The 14734-nt window shown below is 42.5% G+C and overlaps 1 pseudogene; it reads left to right on the forward strand.

Moving 5' to 3' along the window:
* Nucleotides 1-9121: 9121 nt before the first annotated feature.
* Nucleotides 9122-10064, forward strand: LOC101440960 (olfactory receptor 2A12-like; annotated as a pseudogene).
* Nucleotides 10065-14734: the final 4670 nt, after the last annotated feature.

Consider the following 14734-nt stretch of genomic DNA (forward strand, 5'->3'; position numbering starts at 1 on the left):
GTCACAAAATGTTCCCCCCTCCATCTGCCCGAGATGTTGGAAAGGACTTCATTGGAAGAGAGATTGTTGCTCAAAAACTGACCTTCATGGCAATCCTCCTCTGCCTTTAAATGAAACCAGGGGCACCTCTCAGTCCCGCAACTAAGAGAGGACCCCCCACCAGACGTTTTTTGGACTATCCCCATTACCCAAGGTAAAACATTTCTCACTCTCGTAGTGCAGGGCAAGTCCATTACTGGGCAAATAGACACCAGAGCTGACTTATCTGTCCTCTACTTTTCTGACACAGACCCTTCATGGCCGCTAAAACTAGGTCCCTTAGTTTAAGGTGTGGGAGGCCTAAGACTCTCACACCAGCTTACATCAACATTGACTTGGACAGACCCAGATGGCAGAACAGGCACCTTCTGCCCCTTTGTGTTACCCAACCTTACTCATACCCTTTGGGGGCATGACGTTCTCCCCAAAGTGGGAGCCGTCCTCACTACTAATCCTACAAATTACCCCCAAGCATAAAGGCCACTGACTGTCCACCTTTATTTACTTTATCCAAACCAAAACCTATAAGATTAACATGGAAAATGCAAAACTCTGTTTGGACGGACCAGTGGCCACTGCCTCAAGTAAAATTAGAACAACTAAAACTCCTTGTGCAAGAACAATTGAACTTGCAGCATATAGAACCCTCTACTAGTCCTCATAATTCTCCTATCTTTGTGATTTAAAAAAATCTGGTAAATGGAGGCTACTACATGACCTCAGAAATATTAATGCTCATATGACAAAGATTGGCTCCCCACAACCAGGCCTTCCTCATCCTTTAGCCATCCCATGCGATTACCACATTATTGCAATAGACCTCAAAGATTGTTTCTTTTCCATTCCTCTTCATGAGGACGACCGTCAATACTTTGCCTTTTCTGTACCCATCACAAATAATTCAGTCCCCCTACAATGTTATCAGTGGAAGGTACTCCCACAAGGAATGAAAAACAGTCCAGCTATGTGCCAAATATTCATTAGTGAAGCCACCTGTCCCTTTTCTCAGTTTCATCAAATCGTTCATTATATGGACGACATCCTCATTGCTCACCCAGACCCAATTCACCTACAATTCTGCTTGAAATCTCTTCTACATAGCCTTATGCAACTGGGCCTCACCATGTCACCTGAAAAAGCACAAAATACCCACCTTACACCTTTTTAGGCTATACCATCACGAACTCTATCAGTCCTGCCGTCCCCACTATTGTTTTGCCCCATAAATGTACTCTTAATGTGCTTTGGCACCTCTGTGGTGATATCAGTTGGTTGCGTCCTCATCTGAGTGTAACCACTCATGAGCTAAAACCTCTTTTTGACCTCCTGGAGGGTGACCCTGACCCCTCCAGCTGTCGTTTGGTGGGCAGCACTGAACAAGCCTGCCTGAGCCTCATAAATGACAGAATTAAAAATCTTCACCTAGCCCGCTTTCAACCAAAACTCCCTCTTTCCGCTCTAGTCATCAACTCCCCTGGGATGCCCACGGGTCTTCTATATCAGGATTCCCCCCTCTTTTGGGTACACTTATCTTTTAGTCATTTAGGTAAAATTACCCCTTATTGTGATGCCATATGTATCCTTGGGAGAAAACTCAGAAAAACAGCTGTTCTCTTGTATGGCATCAAACCCGACACCTTAGTTCTACCATTCACTCAAGAACAAATACAACATCTTTCCCAAACTGATTTGAACATGCAAACTCTCCTATCAGGATTCACAGGTCAACTTGATAACCATTTGCCAAAAGACAAACTCATCACTGCCATGATTCTTCTTCCATTTGTTCTCTCCTCTCATTCCTTTCCTACAACTTCTCCTATCCTTCATGCTGCTACAATCTTTACTGACGCTAACAAAACTCACTTTTCTATAACAGTAAAATCCCTCGGCGCCTCAAATTCCATCCACGTCAAGCAACATACCGGCTCTGTTCAACGAGGAGAACTATGTGCTCTCCTCCAAGTTTTCCTACATCACCAATCCATCCCTTTCAATATCTTCACTGACAGTGCATATGTGGCTAATACTATCCGTGCGCTGCCACATGCAGTCCTTAAAAACAAAATGACCGTTCAAGATAATATGTTGCTTTTTTGAAATCCCTTCTTGAAAATCGCAAACATCCCTGGTTCATCCAACATATTCGTTCCCACACTGGACTCCCAGGACCTCTTGCCAGCGGCAATGCCTTAGCCAATTCCTCACTCATGGTAAAATTATTAACCACAGACCTAGACCAGGCAAGACTCCTTCATGCAAATTTTCACATGTCCACTCTTTCTCTCCATCATCCCTTCCCCTCCTTAACACAGCAGCAATGCAAACACCTCACTCGTGCATGTAAACAATGTGGCCCTCTCCTTCCATTAGGCCCCCTTCAACCTCAGGAATAAATCCTTGTGGCCTCCGTCTGAATGCCATTTGGCAAATGGATGTCACACACATACCTATTTTTGGAAAAACTAAATTTCTACATGTCATGGTAGACACCTTTTCCAAATACACCTTTGCCACTGCTTTCACAGGAGAAACTTCAAGACATGTCATTACTGCTTGCCTTCAAGCCTTCAACCAAATGGGCATACCATGGACCATAAAGACTGATAATGGACCTTTCTATGCTCCCAAATCCTTCCAAAATTTCTGTACCTCATGGCACATCACACACAAAACTGGTATCCCATACAATCCCCAGGGCCAAGCTATCATAGAACACACCCACCTCACACTTAAAAACCAAATAAAAAAATGAAGGGGCAATATCCCTGAAATATCCCCAGGGATGTTCTAAATAAGACTTTAATCACTATGAATTTTCTCACATTTGACAATGAACGCTGTACCCCAGCAGTCAGACACTGGGGAGGACTTAGAAATACTCCAACCCCCATGCCATTAGTTAGATGGAAAGACCCTCTTACAAATGCATGGCAAGGGCCCATCCCCTATTAACCCAGGGACGAGGGTATGCTTGTGTCTTTCCAGAGAATGCACAACAGCCAATCTGGGTCCCCAGCCAGCTCATTTGACCAGCCACCAGAGATGAAGTCAATACACAGCACCAAAATACCAAGGAGAAAGAATGATTCTGGACTCTTGCATCAATTACAGGCACCAGGACCACCGTTATTCATCAGGTGTATCCTTCTCTTAATAATTGCTCACACCACTTCAGGCACACTCCTTTGGATCACTCCATTCCTCTGGACCTCAAGCCCTGCCCTTCCAGCCATGGGACATCCAAATCAAGGCCATGACCCCCGCTATGCCATGAGGACAGTCTTTGGAAAATGGTCGCTCTACGGAGAAAATGCCTGCTTAGATCTTCGTCCATTCATAATGATGAATGCCATGCTCACTAATGGAACTTGGGTTTCTTCACACACGAATGACTCAGACTGGGCAGCCAGCCTCAATAAGACTGCAAATGCCACCCTCTCTGTGCACACCTTACACTGCGTAACTCTTCCCTTTCTTTTTATAGACACAAGCAACCAATCCTTTGACTGTAACATCACCCATTGCATCTTTTCCAATTGCTGGAACCATACCAAGCATCCCTACGCTATTATTATTAGAATTCCCTCCTTAATATGGGTTCCCATTAATGCTACTGAGTGGACTGGTCCTTCTGAATTAGTTACGCACTTACATTTTAGGCAAAAAAGAGCAGTTGGTGTAGTTGTAGCTCTCGTTGCAGCTATTATAGCTAGTCTAGCAGCCACTGCCACTAGTATCACTTCTATAGTCCAATGTAATTCCAATGCTAACACAATAAACAACTTAGTAGAAAAAATGGCCACCCCCTTGCAAACACAAAACCTGCTCAATAATCATATTCATTGCAGCCTACTTAATGTACAACAAATAGATTTACTAGAAGAAGAAGTACAAATGATAATGCAACTGACAAGACTGCCCTGTGACATTAATTATCCACACATTTGTGTTACCCCCATCAGTGCCACCGATGGCATGGCAAACTTTACCACAGCCAGAGCAATGTTAAAACAAACTCTGCTCGGACATTGGAACAATGGCTTCTTAAATTTAACCACTCAGCTCACCCATCAAATTCTGACCCTTAACAGTACCCAAGCAACTACCATAGACACCACACTGATCACCAATATTCTAGCTAACCTTCAATCCCTTTTCACTCCCTCTAATCTCATAACATTTGTTATCATTGGATCTGTTCTTCTAATGTGTATACTCTGTATAAGATATGTACCGTGCAAAGTGCAAAACCTCCACAAAGATGTTAAAACTTTAGTACTTGTCCAGCAGGCTATGGTCAGCACTCTAGAAGCAGAAGAAGGAACTGCAGAAACCGTTTCTCAAGCCATGAATATCTTTGGCCTCACAGTCCTGCAAAAAATGCAGAGATAAACACCATGCCAGAGAGCTTGGCTGGTAGCGAATGACAGGTAAGATCCTCAGAGGAGGACAACCTAAGACAGGCACAGTCACCTTGGCACAAAACAACACTGGCACTTCGCCTTGCCTCTAATAAAAGAAAAAAGGGGGAATTGTGGGCAAGCCACTGATGCCTTGTTAGACGTAGGAAAACCTTTCTAACTATAAGGCCTTTGGGGTTCCACCCAAAAGATGGCCCTGAGGCATGCAGCAGACATGCCTGGGCATGCCTGGGCATGTCGCTTGGAAATCTGCCTTCCCCCCAGCAACTAGAGCACATGAACCAATCAGCCTTGCTAAATTAGCATAGCCAGTAAGCTGCTTGCACGTTGCCTCATGGTCTATAAAAGCTACTACACTTCCTCAATAAATTAGACCTGCGCCACCAGCCTGCATCTCCAGAGCAGTTACTGTGTGTTGTCTTGCTCTGTTCATCCTTACCTCTTTGGGAGCAGAGCCGCTGGATGGAACCGCAACAAAAAATTGTCAACTAGTAAACTACATAAAAGAGGACACTAAAAAATCCAGTAGTAGAGAGTGGGGAAAAAGCAGCTGCTAACTCTAGGCTGAAGAGAGTGCACACTGAAGGGACAAAGGGTTTAGAAAATCCTTCCTCCCTCCCTCTGATCCTACCAAAAATAAAAAAGCTGAGATTCAGACAGAAGCACCGCCTGCCAGTGGGTGCAGATCAGAGCAATTATAGAAGAGATTGTAGGTGGGGAAAGTATTGCCAGAGCTGGTCTGGAGAAGAGCCTATCAGGTGGGTAAAGTTACCTGAGGGTAAGACCAGAGCTACCAAGGAAGCTGCTAGTTGGAGCTGCCAAGACTGCATTTGCCAGGTGGGGAGTTTGACCTGAAGGTGTGGCTGGCGCTGGTCCATTCTGGTCAGTTGAGAGGACTGCTACCCACCTTTTCACCACTGTAGCAGTTTGATATAATTATGAGTTCCAAAAATAGATATTGGATTATGTTTGTAATCTGGTCTGTACCTAGGTGTGATTAACTTATCATTAGGGCTTTGACTGAGATTGGGCCATGTCATTAAAGCGTTGAGTCCCCACCCACCAAGGGGCACCACCACACCACCCACCACAGATAGAAGGCATGGCAAAAGACAGAGTTGAGGGTTTTTGATGTTGGAGTCTTGATGCTGGAGATTGATAAGCTGGAGCCCCGGGAAGCAAGCTCACAGAGGAAACAGAATCAAGCCTCAGGAAGAGAGGAACCCTAAGCCCAAGAAGCAAGACCCTGGACAAGAGGAACCCATGAAGACTGAATCCTCACAGATGCCGGCAGTCATCTTGCTCCAACATGTGAAAATAGACTTTGGTGAGGGGAGTAACTTATTCTTACCGCCTGTTATCTGTAAACTCCTACCCCAAATAAATACCCTTTATAAAAACCAACCAATTTCTGGTATTTTGCATCAGCACCACTTTGGCTGACTAATACAACCACCAATCCACTGACTCTCAAGCTGAATTACAAAAGAAGGACTGAAAACAGAAACAGCAGTACCTTCCTGCTGCACTCTCATAATAGTGGCCCTCCAGCACTCTCTGTTGCTGAAGCCTGGCATGTGCCAACTTGTCAAGGAGCAATGTTTATAAGGTGGATCCATCATCAAAAAGCAGGACAAAAAAAAAAAAAAAAAAAGGTGGATTTAGGCCTGAGACGATGAAATGATAAAAGGCACATCATCCAGTGATGATTCTTGATTGAGTCACTTAGTTTTTACTACAATAGTTGCAAAGTGTGCGTTTTAAACTTTTCAATGTTTGTCAATATGATGGTGAGAAATACTCAGTTTTGATTCATATTTCTCCTATAATGAGTGAAGTTGAACATTTTTTATAAGCTTCATGGCCATTTTAATATTTCTTGTGAATTGTTTGTTCTTGTCTTTGTACATTTTTTAACAGGATTTTTTGGTCTTATTCCCCTTGGTTTATAAAATTTCTTTATATTATATATGTATATTTTATATAGAGTACAGGTAAGCTGTTGCGGTATATATTGTAAATATTTTCTCCAATTTGTCACATATCTTTTGATTTTTCTTTAGGGTGTTTTGTTTTGTTTTCTTACAAAAAACAACTATTTTTGTTTTTATATAGTCAAATTTGTCAATCTTTTCTTTTATTGCATCTGGGTTTTCAATTAAGCTAAGAGGCTTTCCCTTAATATAAATTTTACTACAGTTGTTGAGTAGTTTCAGTTTTATTAAACTTTGCAATCCCTGATCCATTTGACATTTATTTTTGCTTATGATCGAGTTATTTTTCCTAATGCCTACTTAGTCATTCAGGCACTTTTTATTAATAAGCTTGTCCTTTCTGCAGTGATTTGAGATAACATCTTTATCACATCCTAAAATTTCCAAATCTTCTTGGTTCTATTTCTGCACTTTTTCTCTAGTCTATTGGTTTATTCATGTACCAATGCCATGCTTTTTAATTTGTGGAGGCATTGTAGTATATTTTTAGATCTGGTAGTGCTAGGTTCCATTTATACCTCTTTCTTTCAGTATTTTTATAGCTATTCTTCTATGTTTATTTTTCCATGTGAACTTTACTAACAACTTGTTCAGCTCTTGGTGCTTTTAAAATTGTATTTAATTTAAAATTAACTTGGGAAGAATGTACATCTTGATGTTAAAAGGTACTGTGTAGCATTGAGGAATGTCATTCTATTTGTCCATGTCTAAGTATGTATCTTTCAGGAGTGATTTATAGGTTTTGCATATTTCTTATTAATCTTATTCCTAATAATTTTTTCTTTTTCCTTTTTTCTCTTATAAAAGGAATTTTCTCTTCTACTATATCTTTTAATGGTTACTATTTGCATTTATAAAGACTGTAGATTTTAATGCTAATTCTATATCTTACAATCCTACTGTATTAGTTTTCTAGGGCTGCCCATAGAACCAGAAACTTGGTGACTTAAACAACAGGTATTTACACAGTTCTGGAGGCTGGAAGACTACACCAAGGTGTCAGAGGGCTATGCTTCCTCTGAAGGCTCTAGGGAAGAATCCTCCTTGCTTCTTCCTTGTTTTTGTTGGATCCCACAATCTTTGTTGTTCCTTGGCTTGTAGCTGCCTCTATCCATTCTCTGTCTCTGTGATCAGATGGTCTTCCTTCCATATCTATCTGCCTGTCTCCAAATCTTTCTCTTTATGAGGACACCATTAGTTGGATATTTGGGCCTGTTTTAATCAAGTATGATCTCATCTTAACTTAATTATTTCTGCAAAGACACTATTTCCAAATAAGGTCACACTCAAAGGTACAAGGGGTTAGAACTTCAGTCTATCTTTTGGGGGGGCACAATTCAAACCAAACTCTTACTAAATTCTTATATTACTTGGATTGGTTGTATTTATTGATTCTCTAGGATTTTCATGGTGTACTATCAATGCCTGTAAGTAGAAATAGTTTACTTCCTTATTTCCAAATCTTATTCCTGTAATTGTTTTTTCTTATCTAATTGCATTGACTAATGCCATTAGTTTAATGTTAAATAGTAGTGGAGATAGTGGGCTTTCTTGCATTATTTCTTATGCCTCTAGTGGTTCCCCATTAAGCAACATGCTAGAATTCTAGCCTGTGTGACTCCATGCGACGGTTTGCTCGGTCGGTAGAGGTGGGGTCTGGCTGCGGACGAGGGGTCGGTCCAGCTCTGGACGAGGGGTCGGTCCCGCTTGGGACAAAGGGTCGGTCCCACTTGGGACGAGGGGTTGGTCCGGCAGCAGACGAGGGATCGGTCTCACAAGGGGTTGCGCGGTTCGGCTGACGGGGTCGCCCGGCGAAGCCGGCGACGAAGGGGTCACCCGGAGAAGCAGGCGAAGAAGGGGTCGCCCGGAGAAGCAGGCGATGAACTGGGGACAAGGGAGGCCAGGCCCTTGTCGGGGGCTCTCAGGACTGGAGGGCGCACGGCAGAAGAACTACCGCGGAGACAAGGTAAACACGCAAGTCCCTTTACTGAGGGAGAGGCAACAGTTTTATAGGGGCTGGGGAAGGCTGATTGGTCGAAGCCACGCCCTGTTCTGATTGGTTGCCGGCAAAAGGTCAGTGGGCGGTACTGGATGGGGGAGGGGTGGTGGTTAGGGATTGGCTGTCGCTGTTGCTGGGGGAAGGGGCAGGGTTTAGGGATTGGTGGCTGCTGTTGCTGGGGTGGAGGGCAGACTTGAGTTTCCCGCCCACGCCTGGCTGTTGCTGCTGTCAGGGGAGGGGAAAAGGGCAGACTGGATTTTTCTGCCCACACCTGGCTGTTGCTGCTGTCGGGGGAAGGGAAAAGGGCAGACTGGAATCTTCCTCCCTGCGCCTGCACAGGGAGAAAGAAGAAGAAGGGTGCCGCCCCACAGGCATCGTGTGGCGCCATCCGGGAGGAGGGGCGGCCGCGGAAGCATGGCTGCCGAGAAGGGGAGACCCGAGGGCACTCTGCGCCCATGCCGAGCTTCCTTCAGGGGTGGCGGTGAGTCCGACCAGCCACCCTATTATGGGGGCAGCGGCTTGGCCTGCTGTGGCCGCTCCCCCGCCAGGCCAGCAAACCACACTTCAGCCTGAGGGGTGACCACAACTCCAGATCTGACATTCTTGCCAGGCTATCACACTTTACATGACATTTAAATGAGTGTGATTCTCTTATAGGCCCCACCATGTGGATGCTTCCAGGGCAGAATCAAAGCTGGGTTTCTGAATTTATCCTCCTCAGCTTCTCCAGTGACCCAACATCAAACAGGATACTCTTTATTGCCTTCCTTCTCCTCTACCTGAGCTCAGTCCTGGGAAACGGGCTCATCATCACCCTGATCTGCCTGGACTCTCATCTCCATCCTCCCATGTACTTCTTCCTTTCTATTCTCTCCCTGCTAGATATGGACTATGTCATGACCACTATACCCCAAATGCTGGTGCACCTTATTTCTTCCTCCAAGACCATCTCCTTTGCTGGCTGTTGGCTGCAGATGTTTGTGTTTGGTACCACAGGCCTAAGTAAGTCCATCATATTTGTGGTCATGGCTTATGATCAGTATGTGACCATTTGTCATCCACTGCGTTATACTGTTATCCTTACCTGGGACCTGTGCATAAGACTGGCAGCTGGGACCTGGGCCTGTGGTTTCTTCTTATCTCTGATCTATACCTTTTCCACCATGAGGCTGCCCTACTGTGGGCCCAACATTATCAACCATTATTTTTGTGAAGGCCCTTCAGTACGGAGCTTGGCTTGCATGGATACCCAACTCATTGAGACAGTGGACCTGGTCATCAGTGTCTTTGTGTTACTGCCCCAATCTTCCTCATTCTGGCTTCTTACATATGTATTTCCCAGCTATCCTCAAGATTAAGTCCACCCAGCGTTGCTGGAAGGCCTTCACCTGTGTTTCCCACCTGACTGTGGTCACATTCTTCTATACTCCAGCCATCTACATCTACATGAGACCCAATTCCATCTACTCTCCTGAGCTTGACAATCACATCTCACTCTTTTATAATGTCCTTACAGCTCTGCTTAACCCAGTGGTCTACAGTCTGAGGAACAAGGACATCAAGGTGGCTTTTCCAAAGGTGATGGTATATGGTAGTGTGGCCTGGTGATGGTGAGCCATGTGAGACAGGGGGTAGAATGCCCAATGACTTTAGTTATATCCAATCATCAATGTGCCTCATTGTGCATTTGAATTAACACATTATTTATCAATGTACATGAAACCAAGATGGCTGTCTTTATCACCTTACTACAGTAGGAATGGTGATGCTTATCTTCATTGAATTCACCAATTTGACTTGTGGAGAAGTCAAATCTATCTGGAGAATGATTGCAGATTATCATAAACTTAATCAGGTAGTGACTCCAATTGCCCCTGCTGTCCCAGATGCAGTATCTTTGCTGGGGCAAATCAATACAGCCCCTGGTACTCAATATGAAGTTATTGCTTTTTACTCCATGCAAATTTGCAAGTGCCACCCAAAACAGTTTGCTTTTACCTGGCAGGAAAACAGTATACCTGCACAGTGTTGCCTTAGGACTACATCAGTTCTCTTATTCTTTGCCATAATATTGTCTGCAAAGATTTTGATCATCTTGACATTCCACAAGCCATAACACTGGTTCACTATATTGATGACATTATGCTGATTAATATTCATGAGCAGGAAGTAGCAAGTACTTTAAATGCTTTAGTAAGATATAAGCAAATGAGAGGATGAGAGATAAGTGCCACAAAAATTCATGGGCCCACCACCTCCGTGAAGTTTCTGGAGGTTCAGTTGTTTAGAGTGTGTTCAGATATCATGTCTAACATGAAAAGCAAGTTGCTAGCCTCATGCCACCTACCACTAAAAGGTATAATCCTTAGTAGGTCTTTTTATATTTTGAAGGCACCTTTCAGTGTGCTACTTAGTCCCCTTTACTGGGTCACCCATCTGCCTGCCTGCTTTGATCAGAACAGAGGAGGTTCTGCAGCAAGTTCAAGTTGCAGTATGAGCTACTTTACCATCTGATCCTAATGATCTGGAAGACCCAGTTATATTCCAAGTGTCTGTGCCAACTAGGATGCTATATGGATCCTCTGGCAAACACCAATAGGAAATCACAGTGCAGACCTGTAGGATTGAGGATAACTACTCTTGTTTTGAAAAAACAGTTTCCGATTTGCTTCTGGGCCTTGGTAGAAACTAAATGCTTAACATCAGGTGAACTGTGGCCAAGTTTCTCTTCATGAACTGGGTGTTGTCCCACCCATATAGCTATAAGGCTGGGTATATGTGGCAGCAATCTATTTTTACACAGAAATGATATATGAGATTGTCCTATGATAGGTCTGAAAGGTACAAATAAATTGTGTAAGCCTGACTCAGATTCCTTAGACACAAACTCCTATTGAATGGCTTCCTTTCCTTTATTCCAAGCATATAGCTTTAATCCAAGCATAAGGCTACCTTGGGTATCTTTTTATGACTGAGAAAGATCAAAGGTGACTTTGAAGGGCAGTGATGAAGAAAATCCTCCCAGAGGGCATAACTTTGAGAATTTTGAATAGCACATTTGATTCTCTACTATATGTGGAATAGGAAGTGGCTGGAAATACAGATACTGATTTACAAGAAGTATCTGTATTTCCTTGTTTGGGCAAGGACTTAGAAGCAAAAAGACTGGGAGATTAGTAACAAGGAAATTGAGTGGGGAGGAAGTATGTGGATGATCCTTTCAGAATGGGCATCAACTATAAAGATATTTGTGGCCCATGTGAATGTCCATTAAGGTAAGTCCATTGCAGACTCTTAAGAATCAGATGGACAAAACAATACACTCTGTGTATGTCAATGATCTTTCTCAAGCCACCCTAGTGCTTGCCCAATGGTCAAGAACAAAATGGCCATAGTGGTAGGGATGAGGCTATATATGAGCTTAACAACATGGACTTCCCATTACCAAGGCTGACCTTGCTACTGCTACTGATGAGTATATAATCATCAAATAGCAGACACCAACACTGAATCCTCAATATGGCACCATTCCTTGGGGGGAACAGTCTTCCACCTGCGGCAGTTGATTACATTTGACCTCTTTCATCATAGAGGGATCAAATATTTATCCTCACTGGAATAGACACACACTCTAGAAATTGATTTGCCTTCTTTTTCTGGAAAGCTTTTGCTAGCACTACCATCTTTGGACTAATGGAATGCCCAATTCTCCATCGTGACATTTCACATCATGCATTGCATCAGATCAAAGAATTCATTTCTCAGTGAAAGAAGTGCAGCTATGGGCTCATATCTGTAAAATGAAATGGTCTTACCATATACCCCATTGCACAGAAGCAGCTGGCCTATTCAAATAGTGGAATGGCTTATGAAGACTCAGTTATGGATCCATTTGGGTAATATCATTGAAAAAAATGGGATTTTATCTTCCAGGATGCAGTTTATGCTTTGAATTAGAGATCATTGTATGGCACTGTTTCTCTCACAGCCAGAATATGTGGGTCTAGGAATCAAAAGATGTATATGTGAGTAGCTCCTTTCATATTTTATCTAGTAACTCATTTAGAGAATATTTGCATCCTATCCCAGCGACTTTGAGCTCTGCTGGCTTGGAGACCTTCTACCTGTGAACAAATCAATGTTTCTACTCAACTGCAAGGTGAGATTTCCACCTTGTATTTTTGACTCTTTAGCCAATGAACTAACAAGAAAACTAAGTAATTTACTTCCTGGCATAAGTGATTGATTCTGATTACTAAGGGAAAATAGGGGTGCTGCTACACAATGGAGGCAAAGAAGCCTATATCTGGAACCCACAAGATATTCTGGTGGCAACTCTTTGTACTTTCATGCCCAATAGTAAAAGTTAAAGGAAAATTACAGTAACCAAAAAATTAAAAAGGCTGAATGGCTAAAGACCAAGACCTTTCAGGAATGAAGGTTTGGGTCACTCCATCAGATAAAAATAATCCAGAGCAGCTGAGGTTCTGGCTGAGGACAAGGGAAATATGGAATGGGTAATTGAAGGGAGAAGCCATAGATACCAACTATAACATCATGATAAATTATAGAAATAAGAATTGTAGTAGTTTTGCATATTTTCTTTATGTGTGCAACATGCATGTGTTTGTATGCAGTAATCATTTTCTTCTTTCTCATTCCCATTTAAAAGGTTATTTTATACAGGAGTTATTGGAGGTTAAAGTTACAATTTTGTCTTTAGATAACAGAATATTCAGTGATTTTTGACTGAATTTGAGGTGTAACTAATATAGCTTGTGATGGATACAGTGACAGGACTGTGCATCTCATTCTGGGGAAAAGTGAGAATTTCACTTGTAAGAAGGATGGATATATCTTGTTTGGAAGAAATATAGAGTTGTTTGTTGTAAAGTAGTTTGAATGTTCAAAGAATGGTGTACATGGAAATTGAGTAGCCAAAGGGAGTGTGCTGTGTCAGTTATTAATTTATTGCCTTACACTTCTGAATGCAGCATTCAATATATGTGATGTGATGAGCAACAGAATTCGTTTAAGCATTTCTCCTTCAAAGTGAGCAAAATGTTAAGCTTTCTCAGTAGAGAGTACTGGAGGGACATTGCAAGAGAATGACATCTCCTGTGATTTCTGAGTGGTATACAGACCCAGAATGCACTGTAACCTTGCAGGCTCAGTCTGGCTGTGTCTCAACATGGAAACCACACAGGCAGCCATTTGCCAGATTACTTCAGCAATTCCCCACAGAATGCTTGCAGCTCCTATGGCCTGGAGGGTCATGTACAGAGCAGTTGTTCCTTCTGCAAGTTCCACACACTGTGCAGACATTCTGTTCTCTGCCGATGCGCAGCTTCCAACTGCATGACCATGGCCACTAGTTGCTGATTGCCTGCACACTTGCCTGAAACCCAGAGGGTTGCCTTTTGTTTGCCTAGCAACTCCAGACCAGCCTTGGCTACTATCCAGCACCTGAGCCAATCTTCTCCAATGATGTCTAAATCCCTTCCAAATATGCACTTCCCTGGATACTCTCCCTTAGTTCAGGGTATCATATAAAGTTTCCTTATATTTATTGTTACTCTTTTATTATAGTCATTAATTCTTTATATTTTACTTCCCCTATTTAACTTCCAGGGTTATTTCTATCTCTTGACTGGACCTAGCCAGCTACAGTCTCTCCTAATATTTCAAAATGGGGTATCATGATTTCCATTTTACTGGAAGAGAAAATGAAGCTTAGAAATAGTACTCCAAGTGGTTGGGGTTGCATATCCAAGGTCCCTTAAGCCAATAAATGGAGGAGATGGGATTTCAGCCCTGTTCTTTGGTTACCACTACCCAAAATGTTCAATCCTTCAGGCATCCATCCCTGCCATATATTCTTCACTATACTATGTCTGTGTGTATGTGTGTGACTTTACTGGTTTCATTTTTATTTTTAATTTTTTTATTAGAGAAGTTGTGTTTTTATAGAGCAAACGTGTATAAAGTAAAGGATTCCCATAGCCCACCACATTGCATTGGTGGGGAACATTTATTCAAATTGATGATGGCACTTTTTAATAAATGTACTATTTTTTAACACTGGTAGCCAGCATTTATTTAGGGAGTCTATGTTCTAGGCACTGTGTGAAGCAATTTACAAGGATTACTTCATTTAAAACACCAATACACAGGCTTGAGAAATATTTCCTGTTATTATTATTATTAAGAGAAGTTATAGGTTTACAGAAAAATCATGTAAAAAATACAGCATTCCCATATATAACCTACTATTATTG

This window comes from Dasypus novemcinctus, chromosome 9, assembly GCF_030445035.2.
Source record: "Dasypus novemcinctus isolate mDasNov1 chromosome 9, mDasNov1.1.hap2, whole genome shotgun sequence".
In the NCBI taxonomy this organism is placed as follows: domain Eukaryota; kingdom Metazoa; phylum Chordata; class Mammalia; order Cingulata; family Dasypodidae; genus Dasypus; species Dasypus novemcinctus.